This window comes from Sceloporus undulatus, chromosome 2, assembly GCF_019175285.1.
Source record: "Sceloporus undulatus isolate JIND9_A2432 ecotype Alabama chromosome 2, SceUnd_v1.1, whole genome shotgun sequence".
NCBI lineage: Eukaryota > Metazoa > Chordata > Lepidosauria > Squamata > Phrynosomatidae > Sceloporus > Sceloporus undulatus.
Genome location: NC_056523.1, coordinates 330,146,900 through 330,166,554, shown reverse-complemented (window position 1 = coordinate 330,166,554; position 19,655 = coordinate 330,146,900). Strand labels below are relative to the sequence as shown.

Genomic DNA, 19,655 nt, shown 5'->3' with positions numbered 1-19,655 from the left:
ATTGTCTGTCGTAGGGCTCGAGCATCCACGGATTTTGGTATACCAAGGGCCCACAGTCCTGTGTTCGAGAGGCTGGAGAGAGAGTGAAGATCTGTGAAATGGTAGCAACCCAAGTATGGTGCTTGGCATGATGAAACAACGGCTCCCGCCATTTTACAGATCCTCAATCTCTTTCTGGTGTCTTGTTTTAGGAACTGTAGTTTCATGAGACGTTTAGCCTTCTCTATCAGAGAGCTCTGGTGCCACGACAAACTACAATTCCCAGTTTGGAAGCAGCCTATATCAGTGTCCAATGTCCACAAATCCAGAACAAATACGTTGAACTGCACTCTTTCATCTTGGCTAGGACTGCAGAAATATTCCAGTTTGTGACCGCTTTAACTGCCATGGTTCAATGCTATGGAATTCTGGGAATCGTACTTCTGGGAGACATTTAGCCTTCTCTGTCAGAGAGCTCTGGTGCCACAACAAACTACAATCCCCAGAATTCCATAGCATTGATCCATGTCAGTTAAAGTGGCGTCAAACTGGATTATTTCTACAGTGCCCCCCCCCTCCGAAAAAAAAGTATCACAAAAACCTCAAAAGGATGATATCTTTATTGGTCAGTTGTTGATTGGTCTTCTGTCCCATTCATCAATGGCCAGCCGTCATTTCCTGGTCTGCAACTTCCTAAACGGTGATGTGGAGCTTGTACTGGTTTTGTCAATAGCGAGGCATTTTGAGTCCCATTTTTTTAGGGGGCATCAAAACACGATTGATATTGCCTTGTCCTTTCCAACAGTGAGCTGCTTTGAATTCTTATATTTTCTGGGGGTGGGGGTGGGGTGGTGTTATTCCACGATGTCCCCCAAGGCGCGCTGCTGGATGCGGACCTCGCGCAGGAAAGCCTCCAGGTCTTGCTCCATGGAGGCCAGTTGCTGCGCATAGGCCTGCTGGGTCTGCGTATAGGTGGGCGGGTGACAGGCACGTCGGGGCAGAGCGCAGGTGTGCGCCACACTGCTCCCCTTGGTTTCTCGAGAAGATCCCTGGCTCCCTTCTCTTTGTGTGTGACATTCCTCCCTTGCGTTGGGGTTGCAGAAGATTGTCCTTGTGCACATGAGAGCACTGATGACAAAGAAACATGTGGCACAGACATTGTGGAGTGTTGTCACGGCCGCCAACCAGTCGCCCCCTGGATTGACGCCCCCTGGATTGGCGCCGCTTTGGCGGAACCGTAGGTGCTGGCCGCAAGGTTTCTCCGAAACGGGGTTTTGACTTCTCACGTTCAACCCCAACAAAACGAAACCCAGAAGCCACAACACCCGGAGCTCAGCCATGATGTTTCAACTCTGAAGACCGGAGGCATCCTGTAAGCTTAGCTGACCTGTCCCATTGTGAGTTCATATGACCTCAGAGGTAAGATGTCTCATGGTTGGGTCTGGTCATGTTGGTGGCAGGCATGCCAGACCTGAGAGGAGCGTGCCAGTCACACTGCAGAGGAAGGTGAATGCCACTATTCAGTTAAGATAAAGAGCTTTGAATGTCAGCCAGTGAGAGCTGCCAGTAGTCACCTTGCAAATAGGGGGGCTGTTCCCCACCCATGGGAGGAATCGGAGCATGTCCAAACTGGCCATCAGGATCTGAAATGATGTGGTTTAGACAGGACAATCAGTGGCCAATAACTATGATGGCTATATGGCCTCAGAATCAGTAGACCACTCCGTGTTTTCTAGAGCAGTGGTCCCCAAGCTGTGCCCTTTAAGAGATTTTGGACTTCAGCTCCCAAAAGCCTCAGCCAAAGAATCAAAGAGTATGAAGAGACCTCAAGTGTGATCCAGTCCAACCCCCTTCTGCCATGCAGGAACTCTCCATCAAAGCATCCCCATTGACAGATGGCCATCCAGCCTCTGCTTAAAGACCTCCAAGGAAGGAGACTCCACTCCACTCCGAGGAAGGAGTGTGTTCCTTTACTGTCAGGAAGTTCTTCCTAATGTTGAGCTGGAATCTCTTTTCCTGCAGCTTGCATCCATTGTTCTGGGTCCTGTTCTCTGGAGCAGCAGAAAACAAGCTTGCTCCCTCTTCAATATGACATCCTTTCAAATATTTAAACAGGGCTATCATATCACCTCTTAACCGTCTCTTCTCCAGGCTAAACACCCCCAGCTCCCTGAGTCCTTCCTCATAGGGCAAGGTTTCCAGACCTTTCACCATTTTAGTCGCCCTCCTTTGGACACATGGCTCCAGTTTCTCAGTGTCCTTTTTGAATTGTGGTGCCCAGAACTGGACACAATATTCCATGTGGGGCCTGACCAGAGCAGAATACAGTGGCACTATTACTTCTCTTGATCTAGACATTATACTTTTATTGATGCAGCCTAAAATTGCATTGGCCTTTTTAGCTGCTGCATCACACTGTTCACTCATGTTCAACTTATCATCTACTTGGACTCCTAGATCCCTTTCACACGTAGTTTCATTCAGCCAGGTGTCACCCATCCTATATCTGTGCATTTTATTTTTCCACCCTAAGTGCAATACCTTACATTTCTCCGTGTTGAATTTCATTTTGTTAGCTTTGGCCCAGCTTTCTAGTCTATTCAGGTCATTTTGAATGTTGATCCTGTCCTCTGGGTATTAGTTTGGTGTCATCTGCAAATGTGATAAACATGCCCCCAGTGGCCATTAACTATGATGGCTATATGGCCTCAGAATCTGAATGCCTCCCCCAAACTGTGTCCTTTAAGAGATTTTGGACTCCAGCTCCCAAAAGCCTCAGCCATGTTGGCTGATGGCCTGGGATTCTGGGAACCGAAGTCCAAAATCTCTTAAAGGGGCACAGTTTGGGGGTGGGGACCACTGAGTTAGCGATTCCCAAACGTTGATCCTCTCAGTGGTTCCCCCAAACTGTGCCCTTTTGAGAGATTTTGGACTGCAGCTCCCAGAAGCCCCAGCCATGTTGGCCGATGGCTTAGGATTCTGGGAAATGGAGTCCGGAAAAAAAAAGTCCCCTTAAAGAGCATGGGAAGAATCTGGACATCTGTAAACAGATTAGCCTGTGGCGTCGGCGACGTCATGGCGCAAGACGTCGCTGTCGAGCGGCGTCACGTGACTTGCGTCGTGACGCAATACGTCGCTATCAGAGGAGGCAGGATCGGCGTCACGTGGCTGGCGTGACGTCAGAGGGGAGGAAGGAGGAAAGAGGTGTGTGAGAGAGAGGGAGACAAAATGGCGTCGCCCCGCTGCTGCCAGAGCGGCTCTCGAAGGGGAAAGAGGCTCCTTGCCGCCGTCGTTTCCGCCGCCTGCGCTCGGGCCTTGTGAGCGGGCCTTGTCCAGCGAGAGGAGGAGAAGCAGCAGCAGCAACCGCCGCGGGAGGGATCGCCGCCTGTCAGGGCGGAGGAGCGGGGTGAGTGAGCGAGGAGGCGGAGGAGGAGGAGGGAGCAAGGGAGGCCTCGGGGAGACGAAGGAAGGAGCCTCCGGAGGCAGGCGGAAAGGAGAGGGGCGTGCGGGGGTCGGTCGGAGGGCCCTGTGCGCATGCGCAGCTTCCCTGGGGCTGAAGCCCTGCTGCTAATAGGAATCATCATCATCATCATCATCATGAAAATGATAACAGCAGTAATAATAATAATAATAATAATATTAATAACCCCGTTAGAAACCCATGGAGGGGCTGAGGAGGAGGGAGCTCATCATCATAATAATAGTAGTAGTAGTAGTAATCATAATAGTAATGGTGGTAAGAGCAGCAGCAGCAGCAAGTGCCTTTCTGTGCCGCTTGTCGCAGTACTTAAGCACTCCTTAAGCTCCTTATAATACAGAATAATATAAATATAAATACAGTATAAATAAACATAACATAAATATATGATATGATAAAAAGAGGAGGAGGAGGATGAGAAGGAGGATGATTTCCCCGCCTCTCCTCAAGGCAGGGCTCACTGTGTTATAAATACAAAACCCAATTAAAACACATAGAGGAGCTGGGGAGCTAATAAGAATAATAATAGTAATGGTGGTGGTGATGATGATGATGATGATTCCCCCACTTCTCCTCAAGACTCAAGGCAGGGAACAATAATGTGTTCAAAATACAAAGCACAATTAAAAACACTGTTAAAAACCTTTAAGATGATGATGATAATGGTAACAAATCGTATTCCTTTCCCTCCTCTTCTGAAGGCGAGGCACAGCATGTTAAAAGCACAAAGCGCAGTGGAAAACACATAATAAGCCCATGGAAAATACAACATTATAAAGCCATGATGAAGAAGAGGAGGAGGAGGACGAGGAGGAGGATACATTTTATTGCTTTTCCACCTTTTCTCAAGGCTCCAGACAGAGTACAATGTGTTAAAAATACAAAACACAACTGAAAACACATAAACCCATAGTTAAAATATAACAGTATAAAATAATTGAAATAATAACGTTCTTTGAGGTGGGGTAGGACATAATAAAATACAAAACACAATTGAAAACACATAAACCCACAGTCAAAATATTGTTGTTGTGCCTTCAAGTTGTTTCTGACTTATGACTGAGGGAGTGTGACTTGTCCAAGCGCAGGAGAGGGTTTTCGTGGCCAAGGCAGAACTCGAACCCTGGGCTCAAATCACTGCGTCAGGCTGGCTTCCCTCAAGGCAGGGCATAGCATGTTAAAACACAAAACACACTTAAAACACATAAACCCACAGTTAAAACTTGCTGTTGTCGTTGTGTGCTTTCAAGTTCTTTCTGACTTAGGGCCAAGGCAGATCTATCATGGGGCTTCCTTGGCAAGTTTCTCCAGAGGGCTTTTGCCTTGGCTGTCCTCTGAGGCAGAGAGTGTGTGACTTGCCCAGGGTCAGCCAGTTGGTTTCCATGGCCAAGCCAGGATCCCAACCCGCTCTCCAGAGTCAAAGCCCAATGCCCAAACCACTACACCACACTGGCTTTGCCACGGTTAAAATACCACACCAGAAAATCATTAAAACACACTCATAAGAGTACATGCACAGTTAAAAAGTGGTCATTTATAATTGACGGAGTAGGCCTGCCAGAAGAGATACATCCTTAATGCTGTTTTAAAAGCAGTCAGCTGTTGAATCTCTTCTGGCAGGTCAGTCCAGATTCCTGGGGCGGCTGAAGAAAAAGTCCCCTGGCTGACAGTTGCCAGCCTAGTCCAGGCTGACTGGAGTAAGTGTCCTCTAGAGGACCTGAGATTACGAGACATATTATGTGGGAGGAGGTGATTTTGTAGGTAACCTGGGCCCAAACCATCTAGGGCTTTAAAGGTAATGACCAGCACTTTGTACCTTGTCTGGAAACTAATTGGCAGCCAGTAAAGGTATAACAACAACAACAACAATAATATTTATATCCCACTTTCTCCTGATAATGGAGTTAGGGCTGCAAGCAACATACAGTATTGAAAAGCAATGCAAATTAGCTTTCATGTTACTTCATAAGCCTGTATGTTTTATTAAGAGATGCGGTGGCTCAGAGGTCAAAATACTGACTCTGATGATCGCAAGATGAACAGGACAGGAGTTTGAAGCTTGAAAGACGGAGGGAGCTCCCATCACTAGTCCCAGCTTCTGCCAACCTAGCAGTTCGAAAGCATGCAAAAGTGCAAGTAGATAAATAGGTACCACTTGGGTGGGAAAGTAATAGCTTTCTGTGCAGTAATGCTGGCTGCGTGATCGCAGAGTAATCTTTGACAGCGCTAACTCTTTGGCTTAGTAACAGAGAAGAGCACCTCCCCTACAGTCAGATATGACTAGACAACCTTGTCAGGGGAAAACCTTTACTTTTCTTTCTATTTGATTACATGTATTGGTTAGTTTGCATTTATATGACATTATCTTTTTTAAAGAATTCTATCTAGATCATTTGTTTTGTAACTGCATTACGTAGTTTTAGTTAATTATTCCTTCCCTCTGTATGTGTGCACACACTTTAGATTGCATTCTTCAGGCACGACCCACTGTTTTTGGTTGTTGGTGCTGTACGTTGTTTGTTCTTAGCTGCCCTGGAGTCGACCTCAACTCATGGCGACCCTGTGGGTGAGACATCTCCAAGACCTCCTGTCTTCCAGTGCTCTCCTTAGGTCCTGTAAATTCATGTCCATGACCTCTTTGACTCCATCCATCTAGCTTGCAGTCTTCTTCCTTTTCTACTTCCCTCCATTTTTCTTGCATTGTTTTCTTTTCTGATGAGTCCTGCTTTCTCATGATGTAGCCAAAGTATGACAGCCTCAGTTTGATTATCTTGACTTCCAGGGAGATGTCAGGCTTGATCTGTCCAAGGGCCCATTTGTTTGTCCTTTTGGCTGTCCACGGTGTCCTCAGCACTCTTCTGCAGCACCACAGCTCAAATGAGTTCACCATGTAAATTGATGATGCTATATAAATAAACAGTGATAATAATAATGATGATGAAAATAAAAGCATGAATACAAGTATAAATCTAAGATTTAAAACCAATTAAAAAGCGTATGAAGTGAAAACATTTAAACATTAAAAATAGTAAAAATGCATTAAATTACCCTCCCTACCACACTCCGAAATGTCTGGATGGGGAGAGGGAGTGTGCATGTGTCTCCTCCACTTGTTGAGGTTGAACCAGGAGTCACCAAGCCCCCCCCCCCTTTCAGATAAAGGCAAGGAGAGGATTGAGCCTCCTTCTCCTTAACACTTCATTTATCATCTAAAAGGCTCCAGCTCTCAAGTGAGGCCTCCTCCTTAGCTTGTGGGACTCAGGTGTAGAGGGAGTTCAAGGGATGTGAGGAAGTCTTGCAGACCCGCAGGTCCCACTTTTGAGTGTCACCCCTCTCATCATGCTACATTCCCCCCATCCTCTGTCCTTTCTCTGTTTCAGGTGGAATCCTACCCCACACACAACACAAGTATTCTGTCAGGAGATATGTAACAGGGCACTGGGTGTGAACTGGTTTGTAAATGTGTTTATATGTTCAAATATGAAGTTTATAGTATTGGCGGTGATACTGGGACACAAACTTTTACAGCAGGCCCTCCATATCTGCGGACGTAGAATCTACAGATTCCAGCATCGATGCATGGCAAGCCCATGGGGGGGGGGCAGAGGAGGAAGAGGTGGTGGCAGTGGAGAAGAGGAGGAGGCCACCCGGGGGACATCTCAGCAGGAGAAGAGGCTCCTCCCGGCCACCCAAAGCCTACCTCACCTTCCTCTCCTTCTCCTCCTCCTTCTTCTGTGGACCAGCAGGCATGGTGTGGCCTGGAGGGTCAAGAAGCAGAGCGACAGAGCCTCAGTGGGGCTGGAGCTGCAAGGAACCACAAGGTCATCCAGCCAGGCCCCAGAACCTTCCCCCTGGGAAGCGGCACAGATGGATAGCCATCTCTTGGGAGTGCTCTAATTGTTTGTTCCTGTGTAGTAGGCAGTTGGGCTGGATGGCCCTTGGTGTCTTGTTCAAGTCTATCATTTTAGGATTCTAACAGCTTACAGCTCCTTTCAGGAGATATTTGTCACCCTCATATCAAGCTTAGAGCAGTCTTTCAGCCTGACAGCAACCCTATGAAATAGGGAGCCATCTGTTTATCGAGTCCATGGCTGACCTTTACGTAGCTGAACTGAGACTTGATTCTGGGCATGGATGTAGAAAATCTCATATTCCAGTTGTAATATCTTACTGAATTTTAATACTTAGACAAATCTGTCTGTGGAACTTGTGAGGCAGAGTATCCTTTGGTCAACTGTGTTGTTTGTTCAGAGCAAAAGTAAAACAGTCCTGTTATCCTTGCTGTTTGAAATGACAGAAACAAACTTCTTTCTAAGTACTTTTGTTCAGGTAAGCTCTACAGGGCCTGTGTGTCTTCAGGGGTCAAAGTCTATACAACTGTTGTGAGGTCTTAAAGTATATAAACTTCCTGTCAGACTGTGAAATCCATTTTCATGCCTGTAAACTCATGTGTCCCAAATCTGGAACTTCCTGTGTCATAAATCTCCCATTTCTCTTTATTTATATTAGTCTGTTTCTGAAAACAACAACGCAATGTTTGTATGTGAGCAGAAGGAGACAAGGCTGTGTTTTAGGTTGGGCGACTGTCCTTCATTCTTTAATGAGTCCCTTCTCTTGAATAGTGTGTCTTGTGTTGGAAGGTGTCACATGTTCATTGTCCCAACAGGACATTCCCTTGCCTGCTTAGCAGTAAACCACTGAATGCTGTGAAATTTATTTCTGAGTAAACATGCCAGGGGTCATGCTTCAACTGATTCTAGTTTGTGAAGTTGAAGGCATTCACAGCCAGTATCCATAGTTTTCTGTGTGTGGCTACATTCCTGATGTCTCGCTTGCTACTGTGGTTGGCATCTTCAGAGGTTGGCGGCATGGAAGTGTGTGGGATATATATACCTGTGGGATCCTTGTTTGGGAGGAAGTGGTTTTGCATGTTAATGGTGGAGTTAGTTTGTGTGTTGTACTGTGCTGAATGGTGGTGTGTTGTGTGGGGTACATGAAGGGGATTTGTGTTAATTTAATTGGTAATCCGTTGTCTGCAGGGATTAAATAGACTCAGATCACCCTCACATATCCCACACAACACACCTCCAGCCCTACAGAAAACTGATTCTGTTTGATTCTAGTTTCTTCTCCTTTGGGAATGGGGAGTCGTCACCCTTGTTGCTGTTGTTATTATGTCTCTTCAAATAGTTTTCTGACTTGTGGTGATTCTAAGGTGAACCTATCACTGGGTTTTCTTTGCAAGATTTGTTTAGAGGGGTTTGCATGGCTTCCTCTGGGACTGAGAGAGTGTGACTTGCCCGAGGTCACCCAGTGGGTTTCTATGGCAGAGCGGGGATTCAAACCTTGGTTTCCCAGGCTCTTAGTCCAGCACTCAAACCATGGTAGTTCGACAATTTTTGGCAGATTCTCCATACCCTAGAGGAAGGTAGAATGCTTTTCTATATTTCTATAGGAAGTTCTATAGAGTGTAATACTAGATATTCTGACAAAGAAGAACTACACATGAAGGTCATTTTTTCCCACGAGGGAAGTGGCCAGTCACACCTGTGGAAAATACATAGCATGATAGAATCCTTAGTCTCTGCTAAAGTAGAGAGATCTATTTCCTAATCCCTATTTTTTTTTATTAAGGAAGAAATCCTGTGCTGTGATATGTTATAATACATTATCATGTGCTCCTGTTTTGTTATTTAACTTTTGGGCTGGGCAGCTGGTGTGCACTCTGGACTTAGTCACTGACAACACTGCTGAATAATGTTCAATTAAAACTTCCTCTCACTGAGTCACAATTAGGTCATTTTGTGTATTGATTTCCCAAGTGCTTGTTCTTACAGAACCTCCCCTTAAACATATTTTCTGTCCCTCAGATTTCCAGCAGTAAGGAGATGAATATGGATTTGTTTGATTCATTAATGTCTGTGGCAGCCTCCTGATGTAGTGGCTCAGAACTCGCACCATCCCCAGCCAGGCTGGGAAAGGCAGATCTGTGGTAATATTAATAGAAAAATAGTGATTATTTGGAGTACAGTGAAGTTGGAAGAGGTCTTCAGTGTCTGAAACGTACGTCTCTTTAATCCTGCATCTTTTTCATATTTTCCAGTTATACCACTTTGGTGCTACTTTAACTGTCATGGGCTCCATCCTGTGAAATATTTGGATTTGTAATTTTGTGAGGCATTTCCAGTTTTCAGCCGGAGTACTCTAGAGCTTCCACAAAGAACAAATTGCAAGACTCTGTAGGATGCAGCTATGACAATTAAAGTGATACGAAAGTGCTTTAATTGTGTAGTGCAGGCGTCGGCAACCTACGGCTTGCAGGCCAGATCCGGCCCGCAGGCACCATAGGACTGGCCCCAGGCCGGCCCTGCCACCAATTGCCACCGGCGGCGCTCGCCTTCCCCCGGCCCTCTGGGACAGCCTTGGCTGAGGAAGAGGAGGAGGGAGGGAGGGAGGGAGGGAGGGAGGGAGGAAGAGGAGGAGCAGGAAGGAAGGAAGAGAAGGAGGAGGGAGGAAGGAAGGAAGGAAGGAAGGAAGGAAGGAAGAGGAGGAGGAAGAAGAATACTCTTTTTGAAGGTGAGACAGTTTGATTTTCCAAAATGCAGTGTGTATTTTCAGTGCTTTTAATGCTAAAAGGTCTGCTTTTACAATGAGAGTGGTAGTGATGATGATGATGATGATATGTCAGTTTGTGGGACATGCAGTCTTTCTGAAGGTGAGACAGTGTGACTTTCCAAAGTGCATTTCTGTGTATTTTCAGTGCTTTCAATGCTAAAAGGTCTGCTTTTACAACGAGAGTGGTTTCGGCCTTCCCCTTTGGCCGAAAGGGCCCCTTGGAGCCTGTTTGGCTGAAGGAAGGGGCCGAGGAGGAGAGGGCAGGCACACACCTCCTCCTCCCCGTGGGGCTTTGGCAGCCCTGAGGTGCCCTTCGGAGGACACCTCAGGCCTGGCAAAGCCCCAAGGACAGGAGCAGGGGCCGCACGCCTGTTGCTCCTGCCCCTCACGGGCCCTTAGTGGTTCTCAGCTGTCTCTGAGAGGCAGCTGGGGGCCACGGAAGGGCAGGAGGAGCAGGCGCGCGCCTGTCACCCCCTCTCTCAAACCCCCCTTACTTCTAGCTGTCTCTCAGACAGCTGGAGGTTGGGAAAGGGAGCAGAGAAAGCCCCGCCCCCAGAGGGTGGAGGCTCTGCCCCTGGCATGTGGCCCCACCCCTAGTGGGTGGAAGCTCCACCCCAGCATGTGACCCCGCCCCCGGAGGGTGGAAGCTCCCCCCCGCTTCGGCCCTCCAGTTGTCTGAGGGACAGCAACCCGGCCCCTGGCTCAAAAAGGTTGCTACCCCTGGTGTAGTGTGAGAGAAACTGTGTCCCATAGATACACCAAAGTCAATCTCTGTCTGTAGAATTTTTCAGTTTAGATTTATGTAGTCAGCCAGGCAGATAAATAGAGTTTTCACTCTTCTTATGCATGGCTTCTTGTAAACTAAGCAATATGCACTGTTTGCATTGCTGTCACAGTGTCCTTTGTGCAAAGCAAGAGGAATGTAGAGTATTTGGGCTTCCTCCCTAAGGCTGGCATGGGGAATGGCGTGAAATGGTTATCTCAGATTGTGAATGTTCTTGAACTTCAGATGTCTATTACCTTGTGACAGATTGTAAAAGAAATGGCATAGTGAGATTTTCAAATGGGGAAAAGTGCTGTCACAGTTCATTTGTGGGATGGCACTTTTAAAGGCACTTATGTGCTACTGAACAGCTCAGAGCATTGAAACAATCTTACTTGAAAGTACATTCTGACAGTTTTCAGTGAAACAGTCTTCATATAAATGCATTGAGCACTGGAGAAATAAATCTTCATGGTAACAGGTAGATTCGGCCTCTAGTGTCCAGTGGCAGTACATCTCACTCAGGGGCATACAAGAAGCCTGAAGAAGTTAGATATAAAGCTGTTTTTAATAGCTAAATTCTTGACCAAGCTAAGAAACACTGTGTTGATTAAATGATGTGGTATATATTAGCATGGAAATAGGATTTATGTTGGTTAATAATAATAATAATAATAATAATAATATTTATTTGTATTCCACTTTTTCACAAAGGAATCAAAGCAGATTCCAACAGTATAAATCAAACATCAAACAATTAAAAATTACAATTTAAAAACCCCAAAACCCGACCCCTCCCCCAATCATAAAAACAGTGATCAATCCCTTAAAAAGATTAAACATCAAAAAATGTAATTTAAGCTTAGTATGTTTTTATGACACTTCCTCCCCTTCCCCCAGATAGGAATGAGGAAAAACAAGCTTCCCCAAATATATGTTGGAGTGGACAAACAACAGGCTTTACAGTAAAAAGCTCAAGCTTTTAGTGCGTTGTTTACTGTGTTTACTGCAGATAGGCTGTTGCCATCTGCCAACAAAACCCAGATGCTGCAAAAAACCTCCAACTAGACAGAGGATATGGAGGAAAAGAGAGGGCAAGACAGGCAGTAAAATCCTTGTAAAAAGAAGCATCATTGTCAGAGGCGTTGTTAACTGGGTTATGCCTGGACAAAGCCTTGAACCATTGTGGACATGCAGAACACATTGTGGGAACTTAGAACAATACATGTTACATTACTATGAGTGCAACACGCATCCAAGTGAGTTATTTTTATAAACTGGAATCTCTCTATTTTTCACAAGACCTTCCCTGCTCTACAGTTCCAAAGATTGCTTGCAAGATTTAAGATAGGCGTTACTGTAAATCTTGAACAATTCAGTTGTATGTTTGTTAGGCTTTTATGCATTTAATAAAAAAGTGTGTTTTTAGATTTCATGAATATGCTGTTTCTAGAAAGGCATAAGATTCATTTGTATATTAGTTGGGCTTCTATGCAGTTAGAATTGCTTTTTTTAGTCTTTCACTAAATAGGCTGCTTTTAGAAAGGGATGCAATGAAAATATTGTAATAGCCACATTTCAGCTCACTTTGGCCTCACTGTTTAAAATTCTCTACCCACCCATCCCTAAGGATGAGTATATACAATTTCAAGCCTCTGGATGCTTCTCATGAACAGAATGTGTCCATGAAAGCCTATGAGCTTGTTAGTCTTTAAGATGTCACAACAAATCTTCACTGATCTATCTAAAATAGTCTTTGCCCTGTCAGTTTGAGAGAAGCATAACACAGAGCTGCAATTTTTTCAGTAGCTGCTAATGTAAAAGGAATTTAGAGCAAGAGCTGGTGTGTGGGCTTTTTATATACTCTTCATGGATTTCTTCTCAGATTCTCAGGGCCGTCTGTGTTGGTTGCCCTGAAGCAGTACCTGGAGTTGAGAAAACAAGATTGAAAGCCTGTGATAGTCTGGTGGCTAGTCACCATGAGATCATAGATGGCTAGAAGAGAGGATTTATCTGCATTCTGCACTCCCTTCCCACTGTAGGTATATCTGAAAAAGAAGAATGCAGTGGGCCCTTGTTACCTGTTGGGATTTGGTTGGAGGACCCCATGGATACCAAAATCAGAGGATGCTCAGATCCCATTAATTACAAAGACACAGTAAAATGGTATCCCTTATATAAAATGGGAAAAAATTAAGATTTGCTATTTGGAATTTATACTTTTGGGAAATATTTTCAAGCCGTGGCTGCTTCACTCTGTAGATAAAGAATCTCTAGGCCGGCTGTATATTGCAGTTTGACAGAGCTAAATTTGGGGTCTGTAAGCATTGTAGGGTGGTAACTCGAAGTAAATATTTTGATGCTAAACTGGTTAGTGTTGATTTGGAATACATTTTGGTTAGATTTGCTGCATAAGGTGGAGATAACTTAAAGGTTAAGTTTATTATGCAACAAGGACCTTGCTCTGATACTGTTATTTGGATGTAACAAGATAAATCAAGACAATGCTAAATGGAGCATAGCTTGTCTTAGAATGAGAAGTCAATGGCAATAGGGGCCTAAGAGACCAGAAAAAATAGCTGTTGCCTTAGAACATGCTCCTTTGGTATTAAAGGGGTATTAAATTACATCTTAGCTTCATCCTATGGGACAGAGGAATGGCTACTCACCTGGAATCTGGATCCATACTAAGCCTGTGTATTACTGATGTCAGTCCAAGTGCTCCACATTCTGGTCACTTCAAAAGCTAGGATCTTGTGGCATGGTGTTGCAGACATAAGAATCCTTAGCTGTCTCTTTCAGTTTGAAGCAGTGTTCAGAGTGAGGCCTTTTCTGGAACTGCCCTATATACCTTTTTTGGAGAGTCAAATAAATTAGATGTTACGTACTTCACTCCACACCTACTCTCTGACAGGTTATTCTTGCCATATCATCTCCGTAATGCAACATAGGTTTGTAGTTAAGAGAATTTTAATAGAAGTCTGTATGTTGAATTGCTTGACTGGAAATTATTAATTGGATTCCATATTTCACTTGTGATCTTGGTGAAGCTGCAGATTTATAGTTAGCACTTTACCTTGCATTTCTCTTCAGATTCGATCAGTCTTCTAGAACATGGCCACATAGCCCGAAAAACCCACAAAAAACTATCTTACGTTCTATCACATTTCCCTCACCTATTGTGAAAGTAATTTGGACTGCAAATAGAAATAATGCCAAAGGGGTTGGTTCTTATTGTTGGTTTGAGAGTACACACATTTAGTTGTCTAGTAGGAAAGTTTCAGGGATCTTCAATACGATAAGTGGATGTTCAACATGATAAGCAGTAAAGATTAGTTAAGGCTAACCAGTAACAACTTCAGTTATAAACAAGGGACTGGCTAGAAGCACTTATGCTGGAAGATCTAGAGTTAGATTTGTCCTTCTTACATTCTCCTTGTTTTTCCTGCAAAGGCAAATTGTTGGTAATTGAGCAACTCTGACACTATGACTCCACCCATCCACACAATGACCAGAAGTTGCTCACAGGTTAGTAGTTCTCCAAGTGTGTGTCTTTGGATATAGTTTACCTTAAGGCAGGGGTGGGCAACTGGGGAAGGCCAGGGGGCTGCATTAAACACCCTCCCAGGAGTTGTTGGAGGGCTCCACCTCTCTACTGAACCCGTTCCCACCACACACACATATATATATATATATATATATCCATCCCTCAAATGTGCAAAGGTGGGCTTGATGAAACGAAATTGGCAAGCGGAAGTAAATGTTGAGCATAAACTTGTTTGGCAGCGTTTTGCCCCTCACAATGAACTCAGTCATGGATATCAAGGTTTGTTATCTGACACTTTGAAAAAGCAATGCCTACAAATTTCTTCGCATGTCTGGTAGTGAGAAGAAAAGAAGCCTTTGGGATGAGAGCAAAGGTTTACCCAGTTTTAGCATTGTTTTTCAACAGCACTGTAGCCAGTTGCATATATGAAATTGACAAGAAGGGTGTGATCTTTGGTGACATTAATTTCCAGTATTGGGTGCCTGCTTCTGGCCACTGCATTTGCTGAAGTGGATGTCTCTAGGGCCCAGCTGACATTAAGATATAACAACCAGGACCCCTTGTATTGAATTTCATTCTGTGAGCAAATTGTACTTGGTTTGGGTTTCCCTTAAAATACAGGGAAGAACGAGTTGGTTAATATAAGGACAGTGTTGCATTGTGTTATTATGGTAACTGTTGTCCGCTTAATCCTTAACAATTTGCAGAAGTACTGGCTTGTTGCACGCACCTCATTGAAGCTGAAGGTGAAAGATGGTAATTAATATGGAATTGCATAGCTGTATGAAGACACATGACTTAATGTACCCTGAACAAAATCTAATTACAGGTTAAAAGCATAATAGAGAAAGTGAAAATTAAATGTCTGATTAATGTAGAGAAGAAGAAAATGTGATGGGATCCTGCTTGGGCCTGCATTTGAGCAGAGAAGAAATGGGAAGTACTGTAGCATATAAAGGCAGGACAAATAGCTCTGCAGGGCTTTGCCTCCAGTGTGCCAAAGAGGAAGGGGGTACCTGCAAGGCGTTGAGTGAGAAGCAGGGAACTCTTTAACCCCACACTTATCACTGAGGTTTGTTCTTCCAGGCACTTGACTAGGAAGCCTAGTCCTAGAGCCTGACTGGAGGAAAAACAGAGTTGCAGAGAGGTAATGGTGAGTGAAAGAAGCTGAGGCACTTCTTTTCACTTGCTGTCCTTCCTTCTCCCTGCATCTGCTTTATGTATTTAAGGTCAAGCATGTGATGGATGGCATCCACAGGATTCCAAGTCCCCCAATATAGATCAGGTTGTTGTTGTGTGCCTTCAGGTAGTTTCCAACTTATGGCAACCTCAAGATGAACCTATCATGGGGTTTTCTGGGGCTGAAAGTTTGTGACTGGTTACCCAGTGTGTTACCATGGTCAAACAGGGACTCAGACTCTGGTCTCCAGAGTTGTAGTCCAATGCTCAAACCACTACACCACGATGGCACTACAGACCATGTAAACTAGTGCAAATTTCACTTTTAGGACTGGTACCAGGGCCAGTGTGGTACAATGGTTAGAGCATTGGACTAGGACTCTGGGAGATCAGGGTACAATCCCATCAGGCATGGAAAGCACAGTGTATGGCACTCTCTCACCCTTAAGAGGAAGGCAGTGACAAACTTCCTCTGTAAATCTTGTCAGGAAATGTGAAATCAAAGGCTTTCACGGCTGGCATCCATAGTTTTTTGTAGGTTTTTTGGGCTATGTGGCCATGTTCTAGAACAGTGATGGTGAACCTGTCTCTGTGGGCACATGTGCCGTCACCCCAGCACAGAGTTTGCCAGAGTTTGTTACTAGAAAGCCAAAGAGACACGGCACTTTGCAATATATAAGTGGGTTTCGGCTTGCAGTTTGGGCACTCGGCCGCTAAAAGTTTCATCATCACTGTTCTAGAACATGGCCACATAGCCTGAAAAACCCACAAAAAACTAGACAGGAGAATTCTAGATTTGTCATAAGTCAGAGTTGACTTGAAGGCACATTATTATTATTATTATTATTATTATTATTATTATTATAGCACTGTAGATTTGCGCAGCACTGTACATAAAAACAACAAATATAAAAGAGTAAACCTGCCTATGGCGTACAATCTAAGAAATCATAGGATAATACAAATAAAACACAGCAATACAGGAAATGGTTCAATAAAACAGGCAACAAAAAGAACATCAGATAGCAAGTGACAATCACGCAATGCCTGGGAACGCTTCTCTGAACAGGATGGTCTTCAACTCCGTTTTGAAGCTGGTTAATGAAGTGATGGCCCTTGTGTCTCGCGGGGGAAGAAGGTTCCAGGAGTGAGGGGCAGCAAATGAAAAGGGGTGAATCCTAGATGGGGCAGAGGAAATCCTGGGCTGGGACAGCCAACTTTGACTACGAGAACGGAGGGCCTGAGTGGGAAGGTGAGGAGAAAGAAGGTCTGATAAATAAGGGGGGGGGCAGCCCATGGAGGGCTTTAAGCATCGACAGCAGGAGCTTATACTGAATATGGAAAGGGAGGGGGAGCCAGTGAAGGGATGCCAACAAAGGAGAGATATGGTCACAGCGGTAGGCGGATGTGACAATGCATGCAGCTGAATGCTGGACAGAATTAAAGGGCGGAGGTGAGAAAGAGGAAGCCCAGCCAGGAGGACATTACAGTAATCAAGTCGGGAGATCACTAGGGCATGGACCAGGATCTTGGCAGTAGAGGCGGAGAGATATGGTTGGATTTTGGCAATATTGTATAAAGAGAATCTACAAGCCTTGGCTGTGGTCTGGATCTGAGGGATACACGACAGAGAAGAGTCAAAGATAAAACCAAGACTGCGGGCTTGCTGGACTGGTTGAATAGAAATGTTGTTCACAGAGACAGAAAAGGAGAGTTGAAGGGTGGGCTTAGGAGGAAAGACAAGAAGCTCCGTCTTGGACATGTTGAGCTTCAAACGCCGATGGCACATCCACTGCGAGACAGCTGTGAGTCAAGACGAAACTTGCTGTTCAAGCCTTGGAGAAAGGTCAGGGGTGGAAAGATACAGCTGGGTGTCATCGGCATACAGATGGTAGGAAAAGCCAAAAGAGCTAATGAGTTTACCTAAGGACAGTGTGTAGAGAGAAAACAGAAATGGACCCAGAACAGAGCCCTGGGGAACTCCAACAGATGAGGGAAAAGTAACTGGCACTTGCTTAGGGAAGTGGGGAGAGTATTATACTGCCAAATGAAACCAATCTCAGAATATGAAGCTGAATTCTGTGCAGTTGGTGCATCCTGGAGATTGTGATAGCTTATTATAGAAGGCATCACAATTTCTCTGATAAATTGGTGTCGGTCTCTTAAATACCTTTAGGCACTCAAGTCTGAAGAAGGGATGCAGCTTCATTCTAGTGCACATGCTTCACATGGAGAAGGTACCAGGTTCTCTAATGAGGCATCTCTAATTAGGAATGAGGAAGCAGGTGACAGGAAATACCTCTCTGCAGACACATTGCCACTCTAAGCAGGAAATGGTGTGCTGGATGGGCATTGTGCCTGGCCTGGTATCAAGTAGCTTCCTATGGCTTTTTAAAGGGATGACTTCAAGCATGTTTTTGATGCCTTAGTAGCAGGTCGAACAAAGCTTTTGTTCTGCTACAGAATCACCGTTCTGGCACTTCCCTATCCTTAAGATTCTAAATAGTAGTGAGGTATTTGGATATGGGGGAAAAGGAACATGTCAATGCATGTAGCAAGGAACTGTCATGACGTCATGGGTGATTTTTCACTGGGACATCCCATTACCCAAATTGCAGGGGGTTCCTTTAAGAATGTTTATAGGGGAATTTTAATAATAGCTCAAATGAAATAATATTCTGGCCAGGGCAACAGTGGCCTTAGGGACCAGCCCAACTATACCAGGTCCAAATCACACAGAATTCCAGAGACATACCCAAATTAATTGTAGATTATTAAGGGAATGAACAACGCACACACTATGCTGATGTTTCTGGATGATCTATTGTTGTTGATGCCTTCCTCTGTCCCTGAGCTGGAGCCAACTGTGATTAATCATCATCATCATCATCATCTATTATTTAATTTAATAATTTGATTTAATAATTTATTATTCAATAATTCAATAATTTATTATTATTATTATTATTCACACAACAGGTGATAGAATTGTGGTATTTTTTACTGCAAAATATGATGGCATCCAGATTGCTTAGATGGTTTTAAAAGAGGAATAGATAAATTTATTTAGGATAAGTCTAACAATGGTACTACTTGGCTATATACTTCTCCCAGATTCAGAGGCAGTGGATTCTTGGGATCAATAGCAGGAGAGGATTTTGCCCCTCATATTTTTTTATTTATCTATATTTCCATAGCACCTTTACCCCCAAATTCTTGTAGCAAGTTCTGTCTGTGATTTCCCATAAGCATCCAACTAGCCCTTCTGTGAAATTAAATGTTAGCCTCGGTTGACCTTTTTATTTAATGCAGGGGTAGGCAACCCCCGGCCTGTGGGCCACATCCGGCCCGCCGAGGCGTCGGGACCGGCCCCAGCCCGGTCCTGCCGCTGATTGCCGCAGGCGGTACTGCAGCACCAGCACCGAGGAGGGCAGGCCGCAGACACTGTGCTTCCGCCGCCACCCGCTGCGGCTTCCTGTAGCCCTGCGTGCGCCTGCAGGGCCGCACACAGGGCTAAATAGGAGGAGTTTCTCCTCCTGGGGCTGACTGGCCAATGGCTGCTGGCAGGGGGCAGGCTGTTGCAGCTCCAGCCTGCCCCCATTGGCCAGCCAGCCACAAGAGGAGGAGCTCCTCCTCTAGCAGGGAAGGAAGGGGGCGGGGGTCCTCCTTCCCATCCTTCCTTTCCCGTGGCTGCCAGGCAGCCGTGGGCAGGGAAGGAAGGGGGCAGGGGAAGAGGAGGAGGAGGAGGAGGGAGGAAGGAAGGAGGAGGAAGGAAGGAAGGAAGGAGGAGGAAGAGGAGGAGGAGGGAGGAAAGAAGGAGCAGGAGGAGGAGGGAGGAAGGGAGGAGGAGGAGGAGGAGGGAAGGAGGAGGGAGGAAGGAAGGAGGAGGAGGACTTCCACGGGCTCCTTCTCGGCCCATGCAGCCCCAGGCCTCCCTCCGGAGAGAGAGGCCTGGGGCTGCAAGGGCCGTGGAGGAGCCCAGGAGGTGGCCTGCCCAAGCCCTTCCCTTTGGCCGAAAGGGCCCCTTGGAGCCCTTTCGCCTGAAGGGAAGAGCCGAAGGGAAGGGCCTGGGACGGGTGCCCAAGCCCTTCCCT

The 19,655-nt window shown here is 45.4% G+C and overlaps 1 protein-coding gene across 3 annotated transcripts in view; it reads left to right on the top strand.

Annotated features, from left to right (window-relative positions):
• The first annotated feature begins 3,151 nt into the window (after positions 1-3,151).
• UBAP1 (ubiquitin associated protein 1) overlaps positions 3,152-19,655 on the top strand; it is a 40,514-nt gene continuing 24,010 nt past the window's right edge. For 2 of the 3 annotated variants that reach the window (XM_042452121.1, XM_042452122.1), the window contains exon 1: positions 3,152-3,385. The gene's annotated coding sequence lies outside the window, so the exon portion shown is untranslated. The remainder of the gene's footprint in view (positions 3,386-19,655) is intronic. The other variant, XM_042452120.1, reaches the window with a different exon arrangement.